General features: G+C 36.3%; 1 protein-coding gene and 1 long non-coding RNA gene across 33 annotated transcripts in view; one reads left to right on the top strand and one right to left on the bottom strand.

Annotated features, from left to right (window-relative positions):
• ACOXL (acyl-CoA oxidase like) overlaps positions 1–19,081 on the bottom strand; it is a 518,534-nt gene that overhangs the window by 111,902 nt on the left and 387,551 nt on the right. The window lies entirely within an intron of this gene.
• LOC141504332 (uncharacterized) overlaps positions 1–19,081 on the top strand; it is a 1,263,877-nt gene that overhangs the window by 1,148,503 nt on the left and 96,293 nt on the right. For all 32 annotated transcript variants that reach the window (XR_012473290.1, XR_012473291.1, XR_012473318.1 and 29 more), the window contains one exon: positions 18,656–18,790. This is a non-coding gene — a long non-coding RNA (uncharacterized LOC141504332). The remainder of the gene's footprint in view (positions 1–18,655; positions 18,791–19,081) is intronic.

The raw sequence follows: 19,081 nt of genomic DNA, 5'->3' as shown, positions 1-19,081 counted from the left end.
GGGAACACCAACAGCCCCATCCAAAGGCACAAAAACAGGAAGAGTTGGAATGTTGGGTAAGGAGAACTACAAGTAAATCATTTTATTTGAAGGAGAGATTTTGTGGTAGAGAAATGTAAATCAAATCTGGAAAGATAAGCTGTAGTCAGATGGTTCAAGACTTTAAATGACTAACAGAATAGTATGTATTTTATTTAAGGCAATAGGGAACCACTTAAGCTTCTTGAACAGGGGAAAACACTTGGTCAGTCCAAGCTGACCAAAATCAATTAATGACTAGAGAGACTGGATACAGGGAGGATAGTCAATTAGGTCTGGATTGAATTCTCAGTTTTTATACTTATTAGCTCTGTGATGGCAGGAAAATCATCTCACTGCCCTGAACATCAGTTTCTTCATCTATAAACTGGAGGAAATAATATATGTACAACACACCTCAATGCTTTAGGGTAGGGAAACTTTGAGGACCCTATAACCCTATTTAAGTATAATTTATTTCAATTCCCTTCTTTTAGGACCTCTCAGTTACAATTGACACTCTTGATTATTCCCTTTAGATTAAAACTCTATAACACTAGACTTTATCACCCTATTTTTCTCCAATCCTCTTGAACTTCTCAATCATTTCTTTGTTCTCTTTGCAGCTTCTTTCCATTGTCTACCAACCATTAGTATTCCTCGAGGATCATCTCCTTCTTACATACAAATAGGGGTCCCATTCATTCATATTTTTCCACTCTCACTAGATGTAGTCTATTTCCACACCTTCATCTCTAGTCCTCTTGCTCACTCCCTTTTCTTGCCTCTAGTTGTCTATGTGAATGTCCACTAATGCTTAGAACATAACAGTAAAAGTTGAGTTCAGTGTGTTTCTAAAATTTTGCTATTTCCTCTTCCTAGAAGACCTCTAATTCCCAGAGCTTTCATATTTAGTATAAAATTCTATTCTTTTTCTTTTAACTCTGTATAGTGTATCACTAAAAAAGTTATCTGCTGGTACTTTCACTACCATACACCCTAAGCCAGCTTTTCCTTTTTATTTCATTTCCAAAATCATCATGCTTACTCAGGCTTTAACCAGCCCTCGCTTTGCTTCCTATCTTAGTTTCCTATTTAATTTATATTTCTCCTTGATCTAATCAATCCTTCACAAACCTCTCAAAATAATTTCCTTCATTATGTTTTCATGATCTGATTCGCTTAGAAACTTGCTCAAAAACCTTACTATAACTGAGGAAATTGCTGTATATTTCTGTTTAAAAGACTGCTTTAGTTGTATTAAAAACCGCACAAATTTAATGCTTAATTTGGTTCCTTTAAGAAGTTCTTTCACCCAGAGATCCTTGGCAAAGAAGATTGAGATTGAAAGGGAGCTAGAAGGGTGAGAAATGGGTTGGAAGTGTAGGTTAAGAAGGGCTTTGAATGCCAAAGAGAGGACTTTATATTTCATCTTGGAGGTTATAAGAAGACACTAGAGTTTATTGAATTGGGGACTAGCATAGTCTCATGTCCCCATAGGTGGAGATTATCCCTTAATGATATTCCTTGATAATAGCTATAGTGGCTAGGATAGAAGCAAGGTCAGTGATGGGGGCACTGCTGTCTCCAGGATTCTTGGGCTCAGAAGCTTGGCCTATCTAGAAGGGGGTCTGAAGGGAACTGTTGGTTGGGGTGGTGGGGAAATTTGACCCCAGCTTACACATGCCACTTCCTATTTTTCCCTCAAGTCCCTCCCAATATGGACCTTTTCTGTGCTTGCTCCAGTAAATCTAGCTGCTCTTCTTATCTTTCCCTTTTTTGGGGTGTTTTTCCTCATGTATAATATCTAGAGTCCAAATGTAGAAGTTCAACTTTCATTGATGGAGAAAAGTGTTTATAATAGAAACCATTAAATATCTTTTTTTTTTAATTTTGGTCTCCCAGTAATATTCCTTTGAATTTTTTGCATAGATATTCTTAAGATGATTTTGGATCTTTCATCAAACTTTCTATGAATTTACATTACCTTCCATTGTTTCCCTCTTTTATGAGGCAGCACTTCATAATCTTTTTGTCATCCTTCTTTGTAGGATTTTATAAATGAGTTTATATTCTAAATAAGTATTACCATTGGCTGCCATATTTCTCTGCTTGGTAAGTAGTTCAAGGACTAGCTGAATAATTTGGTTTATAGTAATTGATTTATATTAGCTGAATTTTCTTGGGCATCTAGGCTCCATAGTGATTAAAACACTGGGCCTGGGCTCAACAAGAACAGAGTTCAAATCTGATCTTGACACTTACTAGCTGTGCTACCCTGGTCAAGTCAATGAACCCTAATTTGCCTTAGTTTCTTCATCTTTAAAATGAGCTGGAGAAGGAAATGGCAAACCACTCCAATATCTTTGCCAAGGAAACCTTAAACAGGGTCACAAAAAGTCAGTCATGAATGAAATGACTAAACAATAAAAACTTCCTTAGGAAATGAATATTATGTATTCTTTTGTCCTTTTTCCACTTTAAAATAAACCACCAGTTTAAATAATTCAAATTTTAGGTGCCATAACTGAACATCTATCTTTCAATTTTTATTTTTTCTTTTAATTCAATTTTTTCCCTCAAAACAGAATTGAAGAGGCAAGCTAGTGGATAGAGTACCAGTCCTGGAGTCAGGAGGACCTGAATTCAAATCTGCCCTCAGACACTTGATAATCACTTAGATGTGTGATCTTGGGCAAGTCACTTAACCCCATTGCCTTGCAAAAAAACATAAAAACAAAAAAATTGAAATTTCAAATGTTTTTATCCTTTATTCTCTTAAAGAGATTACATTCTAAAAGAGAATTTTATGGTTCTCCTTTCTCTTCCTGAGTAAGGAATGAAGAAAGTATTAATATTAAAAGATTTACTAAAATTTTTTTTAAAAAATCATTTAAATACAGTATATTAAATAAGGCATTTTCACATAAGGTCACACAGCTAAGCAAGTATTAAGTGACTGAGGTCAGATTTGAACTCTGGTCCTCCTGACTCCCTGGTTGGTGCTTTATCTACTGCATCACCTAGTTGCCCCCTGATCTTTCTTTAGACTCACTCCTTTTGTCCTCCCCCTTGGTCTTACATATTCCCGAGATACAGATAAGCCTAGCTCTGTCTTTTGGTATAAGGGCTGACAAGTACCTCTGCATAACCTCAACCCAGTTCACTTGACTCTAAATAGGTCACCAGTCATTCCTCAGTGTTTAGGAAGGATTAAATACCTGTCTTTTCTGATATCAAAGCTGTCCTTCCTTTTGGTATCTCTCACACCATTCCTGCCATAAGGAACTATCCACAGACCTTTGTCCTAGTCTGTTTGAAGCTACAGGTAAGACCGATGGCCCTAGAATTTAATGAATCATCTATCTTTGATTCCTTCAGTGCTAGATCCTCTAGGGAAGCACAACACCTTCTTAGACTTCCAGTTTATAATGTTAGTATTCTTAATATTTTTTGTGTGATGCACTGTTCAGGCAATGTCCACCCACAGCAAGCAAGGGGCCATTTCATCACAGGCTTGAAAAAAGATGCCCATGGATCACAAAGATCGAAAAATAGCTGGAGTGAACTTCACCTTTTTGAATCTTGATATGAAGAAGAGGTACTGATCTATATGAATAAATACTACTCTGGAAAGAGTTGTGATCATCATCTTACAGAGAGAAAGTTATCAACACTCAATACAAACTAGCCAGGGAGAAGGTAGCTTAGTGCACATTTCTATAGCATTTTATAGTTTAGACAGATAAAAACAGTTTGCTAGCCATCTAGCTAGATGGATAGACAGAGCATGCATTAATTGTTTGCAAAGTACATTTCTCATGACAATCCTATAAGGAAATAATATATTTCTATTTTATTAGATGAGGGAAGGTTGGCTCAAAGAGCTTCAGTGACTGCTAAGAGTCTTTAACTTTGCCAAAGGGTTTCAGTGACTCACCCAAAGTCACACAACTAACAGGGGACTCTGTGATAGAATAGGGACGCTGACTCAGGTATTGTGACTGCAAATCCAGGGCTCTTTTTGTTGTACTATAGGCCTTTGGTTACCGAAGACTGGCTGACTGTCTTTCCCTGTCACTGCACACTCAACTTTATGCTTCAGTGTATCTGGTTACAAGATACAGAACATTGGCCTGAGAATCAGGTTTCCTCTCTGTTCCTGCCAATGACCGGGCCATATACTTATCTCCTTCTAGACAGACAAGAAAAGGCCAAGCACTTTGAATAATGGCATGTTTAGATAGGATAGGACTTATTCGTGATACTGCCTGGCAAAGTTGGCATGTGTTTATGAACCCAAGTCCTTGTCTGGGACTGAAAAACCATGATCTTGGCCAGAGGCAAAGTATGATGCAAACAGTCAGGCAATCCAATTCTAATTAAGGCTTTAATATTTTATATTAGCTTTTCTTTTTATTGTTTTCATATGTGAGGCAATCTAGAAAGGTAGAATAATTACCCACCAATCAACCTCATGCCTAGGATCCAATTTTCCTTGAAAAGACTCCATCATTTAGACCAATAACAGGTTTGATTGTTTCTCTCAAGGACAGGACTCCTATGTTGTTCATATGACTAATTCAAAACCCATGTCTCCGACAAATATAACAATCAGAGATAATTGGCATGGGGTTATCTCAAAGGTCTTATTAGAGTAATACTGGTGACCTTGGGAGAGTGGGGTTACCACCAACCATTTCTTTGTGTAATGTGAATAGAAGCAGGTGGATGGCATGCTTTACACTATGCCTGAGAAATGGAACTAAGAATTTCAGCAGACAAAAGCAATTATATCATGTTTTGGGGTTTTTTGGGGGTGGTGGTGGTGGTGGTGTGTAACAAGCTATGATCAAAAGAATAAGCCAGAATTGGGAAGCCACCATACCTAATGTATAAATGATCAGTAGGGGAACAAAGGGAAGCCTGAATCATTAACAAAATAGTCAAATTAGTTGGGGTTTTTTGGGGAAGGGTGAATATCATCCATCAACGTGGCTTTGGACAGAGTAGGTGCTTAAATATTACACTGAGATGAAATGAGGTAATAAGAGATGAAGTTTTGATGTCCAGAACATATTTAATTCATTAACCATTTGAGTGACTCATTCAAATAGTCCTATGATCTTTTTAAATGTTAGAAGCTGGTCTTTTATGTCAGCTCTGCCTCTCTAAAAAGATGGGACTTGTGTATTAATACTACTTGACTATGGTTTGGCAGGGGCAATAAGGGAAAGGGGAAATGGCAGTATTGTGGAATTGACTGGCATGCTAACTGCACCAACCTGGGATCAGGAGAGCCTAGCAACCTGCCTCAGGCAACAGTCAAATTGGTCTTGCCAAAGAATGAGACATATGGCAGCTAAGGCCAATACCAGTTTAAAATATGAGCTTATTTGTGGAGGGTTAGGGAAAAATTATGAGATGTGTCATTTAGGAAGTTAATGAAGAACTGTGGAATGAAAAGCACATCATGTAAAGCTTGTCATGAAAGTCAAATGAGCCCTATCATTTCATAAACATTTAAAGATGAAACCGGAAGTACAATTAAATAGATAAATAGAAATAGAAATAAATAGAAAAAGTCAGAATTCCTAGGATAAACTATTTTCATTAAAATCACATTTCCCAGGATAGCTAGGTGGCGCAGTAGATAGAGCACTGGTCCTGGAGTCTGGAGGACCTGAGTTTAAATCTGACATCAGACACTTAATTACTTAGCTGTGCGGCAAGTCACTTAACCCTATTGCCTTGCAAAAAAAAAAAATCACATTTCCCTTTCAACAGTTCTTACCATGATATGCCATGTGAAGAAATAGAAGAGTACTAAAAACAAAACTGGAAAGAAAGAAAAGCTAAATGAATGCAGGAAAACATATTTATAATGTGGCAGGAACTAGGTTAACACACAGAAGTAAGCAAGTGAATCCTTGCCCTCAAAGAGCTTATACTATAATCGATAACCCATATAGGAATGGTGACCAAAGAAAGTGTTTTTGGAGAGAGAAGTCAGAGAGAATGATGATTGTAGTAATAGGGTAACTGATTGAATACGTCTCACTAGGAATAACAGTTTCATTTGATTGGTATTCTTAGACTTAAAGGTAGAGAGTGGAGAGTTTTAAATTGGGTATGCAAACGAAGGTGTCAAAATAGTGGAATTTAATGTGGTAATCTGAGACAAAACAACCTGAGGGTAAAAAAAAAAAAGGTGAAATTTAAAAAGAATTGTCTACCAAAGTCAAGGAGGCAGGGCCTATAGTATTAGATGGAAGTGGTACAGACCAAAAAGTGGTATGGCAGCTTGAAATCATGCAAGATAAGTAAACATGCTCTCCCATCAGAGCCTAGCATTTCAAGGGACCAGACTTTTGACAAAGTGGTGGTGGTGAGGGGAATCCATTGATAGAGGTAATAACAAGTTGAAAGTATCAAGGGTCAAATTTTCAAAGTAACTTAAATTTTCAAAATAACTTATAAAAGAGAAGATACTCAATGATTAGAAAAGTCACTGAGTAACAATCACCACTAAGCAGATGGCTATGAAGACACTAATCATTAATTACCAAAAAAGACTTTCTCACTTCCATAAAACTTTTATGAGAGTGCTTTGCAAATGTATTGAGGGAATATTTTTAAAAGGCAATGGAGAAATTTTCACAAATGATGTTTTTTAGACGAGATTATTCCTTTACTGACAAACAAGGGATTGAAAAGTATTGAGAAAATACAATCCTGCTGTGATACTAGTAGTTTTTTTTTTAAGCAGTTGATGTGGTAGAGCAGGCTCTCCTTCAACATGGTATCTCCCAAGTATATGTTAAAAGGATAGAAGATTCCTTGGTCAATGTAACCAATTAATTCAATAATGCTATGATGAGCAATAATATCAAGTGAGACATAAAATAAGGAGGCCATATGTACCATTGGTTTTTGCCACTGTCATAGAGGAAGGACCTGTGCAAAGTCTAAGTGCTAGAGGGATTCATGACAGATAGCAAGGTCTTACAAATAGTCCTATTTGTGGATGATGTGCTCACTGTATTAATCCTCATGATATCATAAAGCCCTTTTTATAAGATTCATAGCCATTCAGAAGAGATGTCTAACATTCCAAGCAGGAAAAAAAAATTGACAATTGACTGTTATCAAGACTATGCCATGAAATTAGATGGAGAGTCTATTGAGTTAGACCATCAGTGCATATATCCTGAATAGACTACAGTTGCACAATGAAATGGGCAGCTAGGAGACACTGTAGATAGACTTTGGACTTGGAGTCATCAAGACCTGAATTTAAATCTAGTCCAAGATTCCTTCAGCTATGTAACTCTGGACAAGTCATTTAAAATATATCTGCCTCAGTTTCCACATCTATAGAAAGGGGATTATAATAATAATGATAACTCCTATCTTCCAGATAGGAAAGTAAAAACCATATTTTAAACACCAAATTGTCTTCCATTTATACTATATGACTGAAAATCATAGAATAGCAGAATGTCTGAGGATCCCAATGTACAGGAGGACTGAGGGCTAAAGCGGATAATCAATAAAGACTTGGGTATAAGAAGCGATGTAAAGTAGAACCTACAGAAAATGTATGATCAGAAAAAAATCAGATGATGTAGCAAGATAAGAAGACAGGCATGTGCTGCACCAGTACTCATAGATCATTCAGACCTAAGGGAAAGGAGGGGATGGATACAAATCTACCTAAATTAAAAAGGGTTACTGTCTGCTTTTGGAGGGAGTAGTCATATTGATGAGCCCATGGATTTATTGACATTAGATGTAATTAAAAAAATGTATGGCAAAAAAAGTACTGCGTTATTAAGGAGATCATATTAATGGCAAGCTTACAAAATGCCATGCTGTTTCTTGAATTCACGTTTATTTTAGGAAACTATGATCCCTCAATGAAAGAACACCTTCCAACTGTAAAAGTTGGCTAGGAGGACAGGGGGCCTTCTAAATAATAGTAGAAGTGCTTATAATCTTTTCTATAGCTCTCCTAAAGCTCTAACATTGTGCCATTGCCAATACTGGCTGCTTGATTCAGTCCATTTGTGATATTAATGCTATTAATAGAATATGTCTGTTTTCAATTAAGATTAATTTTCATTCAGATAAATACATTAACACAAATCAAAACAAATCAGAAAAGATGATTATTCTACAATACTAAAATATATATTAGTCTCAATCACAGCCTATCTGATAGTTTCAATATGGAAATATGCCTAGTGCTTGAGAGATAAAGAAAGGCAAATATGAAATCTCTACCCTCAAGGAATTCACAGCCTAATGGAACAGCTATCCTCCACAGAGTCACCAGAGTGATTTTCCTTAACTTCAGATCTAATTATCTTACCCTTCTACTCAATAAACTTCAATAACTTGGAGTAGTCTAGGATAAAATACAACTTTAACTTTTTTAATGCCCTGATCCAGCCCATCTTTCCAAATTCACTGGTCACTATACGGTCTCCTGCCTTTTAAGATTCAGTCAAACTGGCTTACTCTCTGTTCAACCCATTTTAAGTTTATATCCTGTCTCCTAGCTTTTATAGTACCATTCTCCATCTCCATTCCTCACCCCTCAGTCCCTTAATATCTGGACTATATTTCTTGTTTCCCTCCACATAACAAAATTCTTCTTTCCCTTCAAGATACAGATTAGCTACCACATCCTTCTACATGATGCCTTGACTAATCATCTTAAATACTAGTTCCTTCTCTAGGGACCTTGTGTTAATTTGTATCAGATTTATATTTATTCCATATATATATATATATATTTATATTTAAGCATGTGAATGTGAATATTCACATTCAACCAAAGTGATGGCCCTAAGGCAAAATGACTACCAAAAGAATTAATGCTGCTAAGTTGGAGGGAAAGTTGAACCAACACACAGTAGGCAACAGTGGAATAGAAAAGGAGTGAGAAGCTTTCAGAGATCTGGTGTACAGCACTGCATTTGCTCCTGGATCAGAACAATTTCAAACATTAAGACTTGTTTGATGAAAATGATGGGAAAATACAAAAGCCGCTACATGAAAAAGCGAGATAGTTCATCCATTTCTAGGAAGGCTGCATTTAATTCCATCAAAAGAAAAGTACAAGTACAAGAGGACTCTTGATTCAGTGAAAAGGCAGATAAAAATCAGTTTTATGCAGATAATAACAATCTAAAGTGCCTTTATGATTCCCTGAAGGCTCTTTACAGGCCAAAGACATATGGTGCATCTCAACTACTCAGTGCTGATAGATCCACATTGATTAGTGATAGGGACATGATCCTAGAGAGATGAACCTTTTCATAGTGTTATTAACAGACCATCATCAATCAATGCAGAAACCACTGACCATTTACCTCAAGTTGAAGTCAATTTGTCCCTAGCTGAAGTTCCAAATGAAGAAGAGGCATGTGGCAAAGCACTTGGTACTGATTCTATTCCAGCTAAGATCTACAGGGTTGGGGGGGAGGTCCATTGCTCATACAAAAGCTGGCATGAGGAGGTTATCCCCCAAGAAATCAAGGATGCTTCCACTGTCCATCTCTATAAAGATAAAAGGATTGTCCTGTGACAATCACAGGGGTGTTTCTCTTTTAGTCAGTGTTGGTAAGATTCTTGCCAGAGTCTTCTTCAATAGGTTTATCCTTCACCTAGAAGATGGTCACCTCCCTAAGAGACCATGTGGTTTCAGAAAGGGTCGAGGAATAGTTGAAATGGTGTTTACTACCCAACAACTCCAGGAAAAATGCCAGGAACAGAATCTAGGTCTGTATACAACATTCGTAGATATGATCAAAGTCTTTGGTAGTATCAGTCATGAGGACTTATGGAAATTTATGTCAAAATGTGGTTGCTCAGAGAAGTTCATCATATTATACATCAATCCCATGATAGTGTGTTTGCCTAGGTTCTAGATAATGGATTATGCTCTCAAGATTTCCTAGTCACCAGTAGAGTAAAACTAGAATGTATTCTTGCTCCCATGCTTTTTAGCATGATGTTCTCAGCCATGTTATCAAATGCTTCCATGAAGGATGAACATGACATCAAGGTCAGATACCACACTGCTGGTCAATTTTTCAACTTGAAAAAGCTACAAGTCAAGACCAAAGTGGAGGGAGTATTGGTGATTTTCTGTTTCTAGATGATTGTATACTTAATGCAGCCTCTGAAGCTGAGTTGCAACAAAGTGTGGATTGATTCTCTGTTGCTTGTGTAATTTTGACTTAATAATTAACAAGAACAAAATACAAATGAGGGACAGCTAGGTGAAACAGTGGATAGAGCACCAGCTCTGGAGTCAGGAGGATCTAAGTTCTAATCAGACCTCAGACACTTAAGAATCACCTAGTTGTACGGCCTGGGGCAAGTCACTTAACCTCATTGCCATGCCAAAAAAATACACAGGTATTCCATCAGCCAGCAACACATCATTCATATATGGAACCAATGATTACAGCAAATGAAGTTTTGAATACAGCGGATAAGTTTACTTACCTAGGCAATGTACTCTCTAGAGAGGATGATGCCTTGCCAGAGCTAGCTCAGTGTTTGAGAGACTCCAAAAAGAAGGTGTGGGAGAGAAGAGGTATTAGATTGACTACCAAACTAAAGCCTACAGAGCCGTGCTGACCTCATTGTTGATTGCCTGTGAAATCTGGACAGTCTCCTAGTGCAATGCCAGAAAACTAAATCACTTAGTCTTAGGAAGATTTTGAAGGTCACCTGGCAGGATAAGATAACAAACACTGAGGACCTTTTTCAAGCTAAACTATCAAGTATTCAAACATTACTACAGAGAGTAAAATTCCGATGGACTGGCCACATTATTTGAATGCCAAACTCATGCTTGCCAAAAAGACTATTTTATGGAAAATCACACAGGGTGAGTGCTCAGAGTCAGAAAAAGGTGATATAGGGACACCCTGAAGATCTTATGCAGCAAGAGAGACGATGGCACAGGACTGTCCACCATGGTGTGCCCTCATCAAAGAGGGTGCTGTGCTCTATGAGCAAGGCAGAATGGAAGCAGCTCAAAGGAAGTATGAGATGTGTAATTTTAGAGTACCCACCCCAGGTGTTCACAGGGACTATTTGTGACCAACTTGTGATAGAGCATTCTGAGATCATATTGGTCTGATTAACCACATAGTAATGCCATTTTGATCTTCTTCAATAACAAAGGACAAAAACCAACCAAGCATGTAGTTGCTACTTCCCTATTAGAATGTAATTCTTGAAAATAGTTTGTTTATGTAATATCACAACCTAGAACTATGTCAGGCACAGTAGTACTCAGTAAAAAGTTATTAAAGATTGATCTATAATAGCTACATTTTTATTGGGATTTTCACTTATATGTACATAAACTATGTCAGTTGATCCTTCCAACAACCCTCCATTGTAGATAGGTCATAGATATAGATGGAGAAACTGACTCAGAGAATTTAAGGGACTCTCCACAAGGTAACATAGCTAGTAAGTGGTACAGCTGGAATTTGTCAGATAAATATTTTGGAAAATTTGGAGTTTTTATGCCATAGATATTTGCTGATATTCCCCACTTTTCAACATGGAATGTAAGGCACTCTACCTGGAAGCCTTAGTTACAACAAAGAAAAGTAGTTAAACAATGTAGTATCCATATTGAATGCAATATTTGCCATTTATATTCCCTTTCCCTATCTCCTCCTATATGTGTCAGTGAATGTATCGCTCTCACACACAAAACCCCTCAACCTAACATATAGTGTCTTAAGAGTTCCAGGCTCTCTTTTATACAGTTATATTTTTTCCTGCTATCCTTGGAAAATAGGTTTTTCATATGTAATTTGTTCTACATGATTCTAACACAACAGGCTCTGGGTGGGTCCTGAGGGTGGCTCCAAGCCTTTTCTATTGAGTAAAGCTAATAGGTTTTCTGACAGCTATTTGACTTTCTTGTTTCCTCTTGGGTTTATGACTGTGGGTAGCTGAAGTTGCCAAAGCTTTATGTCTAAATAATTGAAGCATTCCTGTGGTAGAAGCCCATGAGGAAATGGAAATTGAATGAGTTTGTATCATACTTCAAAAAGAATCATCTTTCTGTCATAGGTATGGTATTGGTAGTTATTGATATAGCAAGTATAGCTGAATTAATTGCTTCCCATTTTGGGTTTTAGACATCATATAAGAAGTATGGACATCTGACATCAATACTTATGGGCAGTTAGGTGGTATAGTGAATAGACTGCAGGGTCTGAAGTTGGGAAGACTCTTCTTCCATAGTTCAAATCTGACCACAGATACTTACTAGCTATGTGACCTTGGCAAGTCACCTAAGCCCCATTTGCCTCAGTTTCTAATATGTAAAATGAGCTGGAAAAGGAAATGGCAAACCCCACTGTAGTATCTTTGCCAAGAAAATCCCAAATGGGATCCCTAAAAATTAGACATGATTCAAAAATGACTAAATAACAAAATCCAAAGGAATTGTTAGCCTTCCTATTGAAGATAAACTATGATGGCCTAAAGAAATAACTTCTAGGATTTATTTGTATGTCTAATAGAATCAATTACATTGGTTGTTTTTTAATTAGGGGAGGGGGAAGAGCAAACAATATTAATTTTGTAAAAATATTTTATTGATGACTTTTTTTATACCAGTCATTCTCTTATATCTGCCCCATACAGAAATAACTCCTTGTAGGAAAGAAAAACTGTGACTACTATCAGTACCAATAGTAATACTTATAAAAAGAATGAATATTTACATAACACTTTAAAGTTTTCAAAATGTTATATCATTTTAACCTTACAGAAGCTCTATGAAACAGGTGCTATTATTATATCCATTTTACAGATAAGAAACCTGAGGTTTAACCTAACCTGAAAGAGGTTAGGTTAAATGATTTGCTGAGTATTAAATGATTTTGAGTATCTGAATCAGAATCTGAACTAAGGTTTTCCTGATCCCAAGCCCAGCACTAATGAACTACCTTGCTGTCTGAGGAAAAACAAACACATGAGCCTAACTGAATATGTTATCCATAGTTCCATTTCCCTGCTGAAAAAGTGTTTCCTTATCTATTATACCAGTAAAGATTGGTAATCAACCCACAATTATGCAATAATAACTGAAACTATAGAATAATAAGTCTTGACAGTAAAGATTTTGTTTTGGAGACAGCCTGGGACAAATGAGTGACAACAGGGAGTAAATAAGTACCCTGTGATGAGAAGCTGGACAGATTTTAGGAACTGCTCCAAGACTCATTGGATTCCTTGTGCCAAAGTTCTTATCCCCTGGGTAAGAAAGTTCTTTATCTAAGGCACACCTGATATAAAAGGAGGAATAAAACACAGTCTGGTCTACCCCACTAAATGGTAAATTGGGAATAAATACCTATAACAATAGAATGGATACCATCACTGAAGGAAGAGTGATATATGGTAGATATCTTTCTCTTGGATTTGGGGGGCTTGGGCATTTATTAGCTGTGGGATGGAATGGAAGGCACTCTATATGGGTAATAATATTTGTAATCCCTACTTCATAAGACTTTTGTAAGGAAAATATCTTGTAGAAACTAAATTCGCTCTATGTACATATAAGTTATACAAACTCAAAAATTCAAAAGGTATTACCATCACTTAAAAATTAAGAGCCAGTACTCACTAATTTGCCTGACTTGGCAATAAATACACCCTTTATGACCTAATAAAGTATGAAAAAACCCAGAGGAAGTTTGATCTCAAAAATTGAGATCCTTTTCTCAGAAGATAAAACAGCCTAAGAGGCACTATGGCTTAAGAGGCTGAGACCAGCATGAAGGTCAGGGAAGATTGAATATAATTCTTCTTTCTGACATAGTACCTGTGAATCACTTAAACTTCATATCAATAAATAAACATTTATTAAATCTTATACCAGTCATTCTCCAAACAAATACAAAAAGAGGTAAAAGATACTCCCTGCCCTCAAGGAGTTTATAATCTAAGTTTCCCAAGTAAGTCTCTAAGTCTATTCATTAGTGTTTCCACACTGGGATTTCCCCACACCAGTGAATCATAGAAGTCCTGCGCCCCAACCCACAAAATGAAGGTGGAAATAATCACTGCTAAGGCAAAGTAAGTCTTGGAAAGGAGACTGAAAAAAGAGTCTAAATAATACCATAAGAAAATGAGTTTCCATGAAAGGTTCATAGGGATCAGGATCACCAGCTTTTAAGGATTCTAAAGTGTGAGCCACTTCATTGTCTCAGCAGTAAGTCCAAGGAGATGGGAAGATTTGGGATTAAAGTTTTCCCGAGATATTCCCTAGGTAGGTGATAGCTTCTCTTGGTCTCAGTTTCTTCTTTTGTGAAATGGGAACAATGATAGTATTAGTATTTACCTGAAGAGTTGTGCTGAGATCAATTAGATAGTGTATATAAAGTGTCTGTTATATCTTAGAGCACTATATAGGTGTCAATCATGGCTAATATTGTCATTGTAAATAAATATTTTTAAACTGATTTTGACAGATGTAGAACTTGAGGCCCAGAGGAGTTTTATGACTTTAATTAAAAAAAGCAAAAAATAAACATCTACTATGTGTCAGGCAGCTTTCCCTGTATCATGGATACAAAGACAAGTCCTTGCCCTCAAGAAGTTTACATTCAACTACAGGAAACAGCATATACAGAGATATATAATGCATCATGACACAGATTATTCATGACAAAGTCAATACTTGAGAACCTATTCTTTTAACTATTTATCCAGAGAACTTTCCAATGCCCCATATTAACTTCCCCTTTCTATGAGGATTTTTGTGTTATAGACTGTTGGAATCAGTTCAAATCAGTTTATGAGTCAACTGTTTATTTTTCAGTGTGATATTTATACCTCAAATATTGACAAATCCAAAATTCAATATTCAATTTATTTATTTTTTAAAATTGCCTAGGAGCAGCTAGGTGGCACAGTGGATAGAGCACTGGCCCTGGAGTCAGGAGGACCTGAGTTCAAATCTGAATTCAGACACTTAATAACTACCTAGCTGTGTAGCCTTGGGCAAGTCACTTAACCCTATTGCCTTGAAAAAAAAAGTTTAAAAAATTGAATTGTCTAGAGACTGATGGAGAAAATGTAAATAATGCAGATTATACTTAAAAGTTTACTATACATAATTTCCCCCCTAGAGAGGGAGATATAATCTCCCTAGTTATAACCTGACTCTTATTCACATAGTCATGGATTGGGTCCAAAAGATTTTGTATTTGACGATGCACTGTTACTATAGGTGGAAGCTGAATAGAGCTTAAGAGAAGTATTAAACAAAGAACTACCTGATACGTAATAATTTTTATAATTACTCAATATGTTGGTATTATCCTTTAAAGACATCACCCCTTTTTTTTAACAAGGCAATGGAGTTAAGTGACTTGCCCAAGGTCATACAGCTAGGTAGTTATTATGTGTCTGAGGCCAGATTTGAACTCAGGTCCTCCTGACTCCAGGGCTAGTGCTCTATCCACATCATCATCTAGCTGCCCCACATCATCACTTTTTAGCAATTCTTATGACCATGGTTTTTAAATGTTTTGGTTTTTTTTTGGTGGTGATAGGGGATTGGGGGTAGGGAGGGTGAAGTTTATTTTATTTTGTCATTTCATGTTGCTTTTCTACCTTAAAGAGTTGTGAAGGAAAATCACTGCAGAGTAGTTCAATATTGCACAGAATTAAATATGCTATTTTGCTAAGTTTCAAGCATGATGATACCTTAGCAAGAAGTAAGACCCTGTAGAAAAGTAATGATTAATCTAGTTTTTGAAAACATACAGAGAATTCAGTGCCTCTTTCTACAGAAAAGTATAAATTGTCCTGTACTATAATCAAGACTGTGATTACAGAAATATAGAAGCATAAGATTTAAAGCATTAGGGGAACCCTTTCCTTAAGAAATGGATGGCCAAATAATGCACTGGTACCCACAGAAAGCAGAGATAGAAGACCCACCCCACCTCCTCCAGGACAGTGAATGGATATTCTGTGGAGGAGCAATGAAAGAAAAGGCACAAGAATGGCACAAGATGAGAAAATTTGGATAGATTGTGATCTGAGCTGATGAAGGTAGTTAACACATTGATTAAATCATAGAAATACTGAAGTATTGAAGTATAAAGGCTTGCTTAGAATAATAATGTGCAAATTTCATCAAAAGTAATAAAGTAGCCAGGCTTTGGCTAGGTTTTCCTTGAATCTGGATTCACCATACTTTCACAACTTAAATACATTGATGAGACTTTCATGAGGGCAGGTTGCTATTGGAAAATAATCTTACGAGAGTTGAAAGAACCATTTAAATAGGTAATAGTCATATCTGTTTCATAGATGATCGAAAGTATATGGAGTTTTAGTAAGTGATCATGAAGAGTACATGTGTGTTTGTAGTGTAATATTACCATGTTACCCTATCATGTTAATATATAATGAATATATAATGTAATAAAATTTTATATATATAACAATAATCAATATTAACATTACTATCCCCTCTTCTTTCTACCTGTTTAAATCTTAACCATAATCCTTTTATTTTAAAGGGCTAGGGAAGTACCTTACCAATTATTTCATCATTGTAGTGGGCAGCATAGAAACTTCCTCCATCAATGCAAACTCATCTGTGACTTAATCTCTCTTTTTTTTTAGGTTTTTTTTGCAAGGCAAATGGGGTTAAGTGGCTTGCCCAAGGCCACACAGCTAGGTAATTATTAAGTGTCTGAGACCGGATTTGAACTTAGGTACTCCTGACTCCAAGGCCTGTGCTTTATACATTATGCCACCTAGCCACCCCTTGTGACTTAATCTCTTAGAGAACTGCCAGGGACACTGAAATCTAAAGTAACATACCCATGGTTACCCAACTAATTCAAGTCAGAGGGAGATATTAGCCTATGTCTTCTCGATTCCATGGCCTGCCCCCCTATCGTAATGTTACACTATACTCAATGTTCTCTATATCATATTTCAATATCAAGCTGAAATCCCTTTTTCTCCTTGAAGTCTTCTCAGCTCACCCTAATCCACCATGTTCTTCCCCCCTCCTCTGGAATCTCACAAAACTAACAATACCACTTATTAGGCCATTGAACCTTATCTTTAAAATTTTTTGTTCTGTATAATAGATACTTTATATACTGTATAATATATTATTTAATTTTTCCATGTATTTAAGTTTTATTTCTCAAATTAGATGGCAGATTCCTTGAATATAAGACCTATATATTTTACTTTGTATCTATTACCCATCATTCCTCACTTTGATCCTAGAAAAATATAATGCTCATACTGAGTATTCACAATAAATGTTTGTCAATTGAGAAGTTGTGTATGTTGGATTTCCATTGTCTGGCACACAAGAGATATTCAATACATTTTTGCTAATTGATTAACTAATGTCTATTATACATATCTATGTACCCACTCAGACTCCAAGGCAGTTCCTGTTATGTATGGACTAGAGAGATCTAGGCAAGATTTGAAATTTTACCCTCTATGTGCTACTGTCTATTAAGGTATTTTGGCATCACTCATGAGAAGGCTTATTACAAAATAAATATCCATGAGCCTTAGGGAATAGACTTTTCTGGTGTAAAACCATATGTGTTTTGTAAATATTTGTAATATTTAAATGTGCCATTTTCACTACTCTACCTCTACCCTTAATTTCAACTCTGCTTACATATAAATGGCAGTTTGGAAATAACTACTGTAGCTTCCAGTCATTGTAATTCCTCTTTCCTGCTCAGGATCTCCATTCTGGGTTCTATTTCTTTGTCTCTTTATCACCAAAGAAGAACCTGTTGCTAAATTGTTAGCCTTGCTTTCTACTTCTTACCTTACCCTAGGGATGATCTAGGGCAGTAGCTGCAGCATCCCTTTCTTCCTTTTCTCTCCTATTATTCCTTTTTTTTTTTTTTGCTAATCTTCATTTTAACTCCTCATGACACCTGTCAGTTCACCAAACTGAGACACTCTCCAAGTCTTTGCCATAAGGATCCAGCCCCATTTCATATGAGGATAGTCAATATTTGAGGCTAGATTATTTTCTGAGATGTAGAAGTGGTCCTTTATTGAGCCCTCAACTCACTTTAGTCTGAAGGTACCTCTGTCTTTTCCCCATAAAGAAACAAGGTTAAGTAAAAAAGGGGTTTGTGTAGAGATGAAATGAGAGAGAGGTAGAAAAGTAAATAAATCTCTCCCTTCCAGAGAGTATTTTGGTCTTTTTAAAATCATTTCTAACACATCAATGGATCTATATGTTGTTATCAACATGAATACCCTCTTCAGTGGCACAAATTATAATTTATTCTATACTTACTCTTTCTATTCAAGGCCTGTTTGTTTTCTCCTGGAAATTCCACTTGGAAGGAGCATTGAAGGAGCTCTAACTAATGGGTAGGTGGGTGGCCTTCTAGATCTTTGACCAATTGAGCACAAAACTTTCTCTCTACATGATTAGTCCACTTCCTTTTCTTGTCATCCGTTAATTTGATTTCATTTAGGATAGTTAATTCATGAAATCTTTTACTGATTATATTCTGCAATTTACTCAATTCCATCATATTTCTCTCCATCTTTTGTTCAGAGATCAGCCCAACATTTTTGAGACTGATAATTTGAAGTAATACAGCATAACGAGAAGAATATTGATGGTACAAATATTGGATTATGTCTTGTGGAGAAACTGGAGTAATTATAAGCAAAGTACAATTTATCAGAGGTAACCTAGCTCATTTTCTTCCTTTTATTAAGTGTAGTATTTGTAATAATGTAATGAATATAATAGCTAACTGGTATTTATATAGCAACTTCTATGTGTCAGGCAACTTCTATACTAAGTACGTTATAAATATCATTTCATTCAATCCTCATTACAACACTGGGAAGTAAATACTATTATCACCATTTCACAGTTAAGGAAATTGAAGCAAACAGTTGTTAAGTGATTATCTAAAGTCACATAGCCAATGCATGTCTGAGGCCACATTTGAACTCAAGACTTTGGGGTCGA

This window comes from Macrotis lagotis, chromosome 1 (assembly GCF_037893015.1).
Source record: "Macrotis lagotis isolate mMagLag1 chromosome 1, bilby.v1.9.chrom.fasta, whole genome shotgun sequence".
Lineage (NCBI taxonomy): Eukaryota > Metazoa > Chordata > Mammalia > Peramelemorphia > Peramelidae > Macrotis > Macrotis lagotis.
This window is presented reverse-complemented; position numbering and strand designations above follow the sequence as displayed.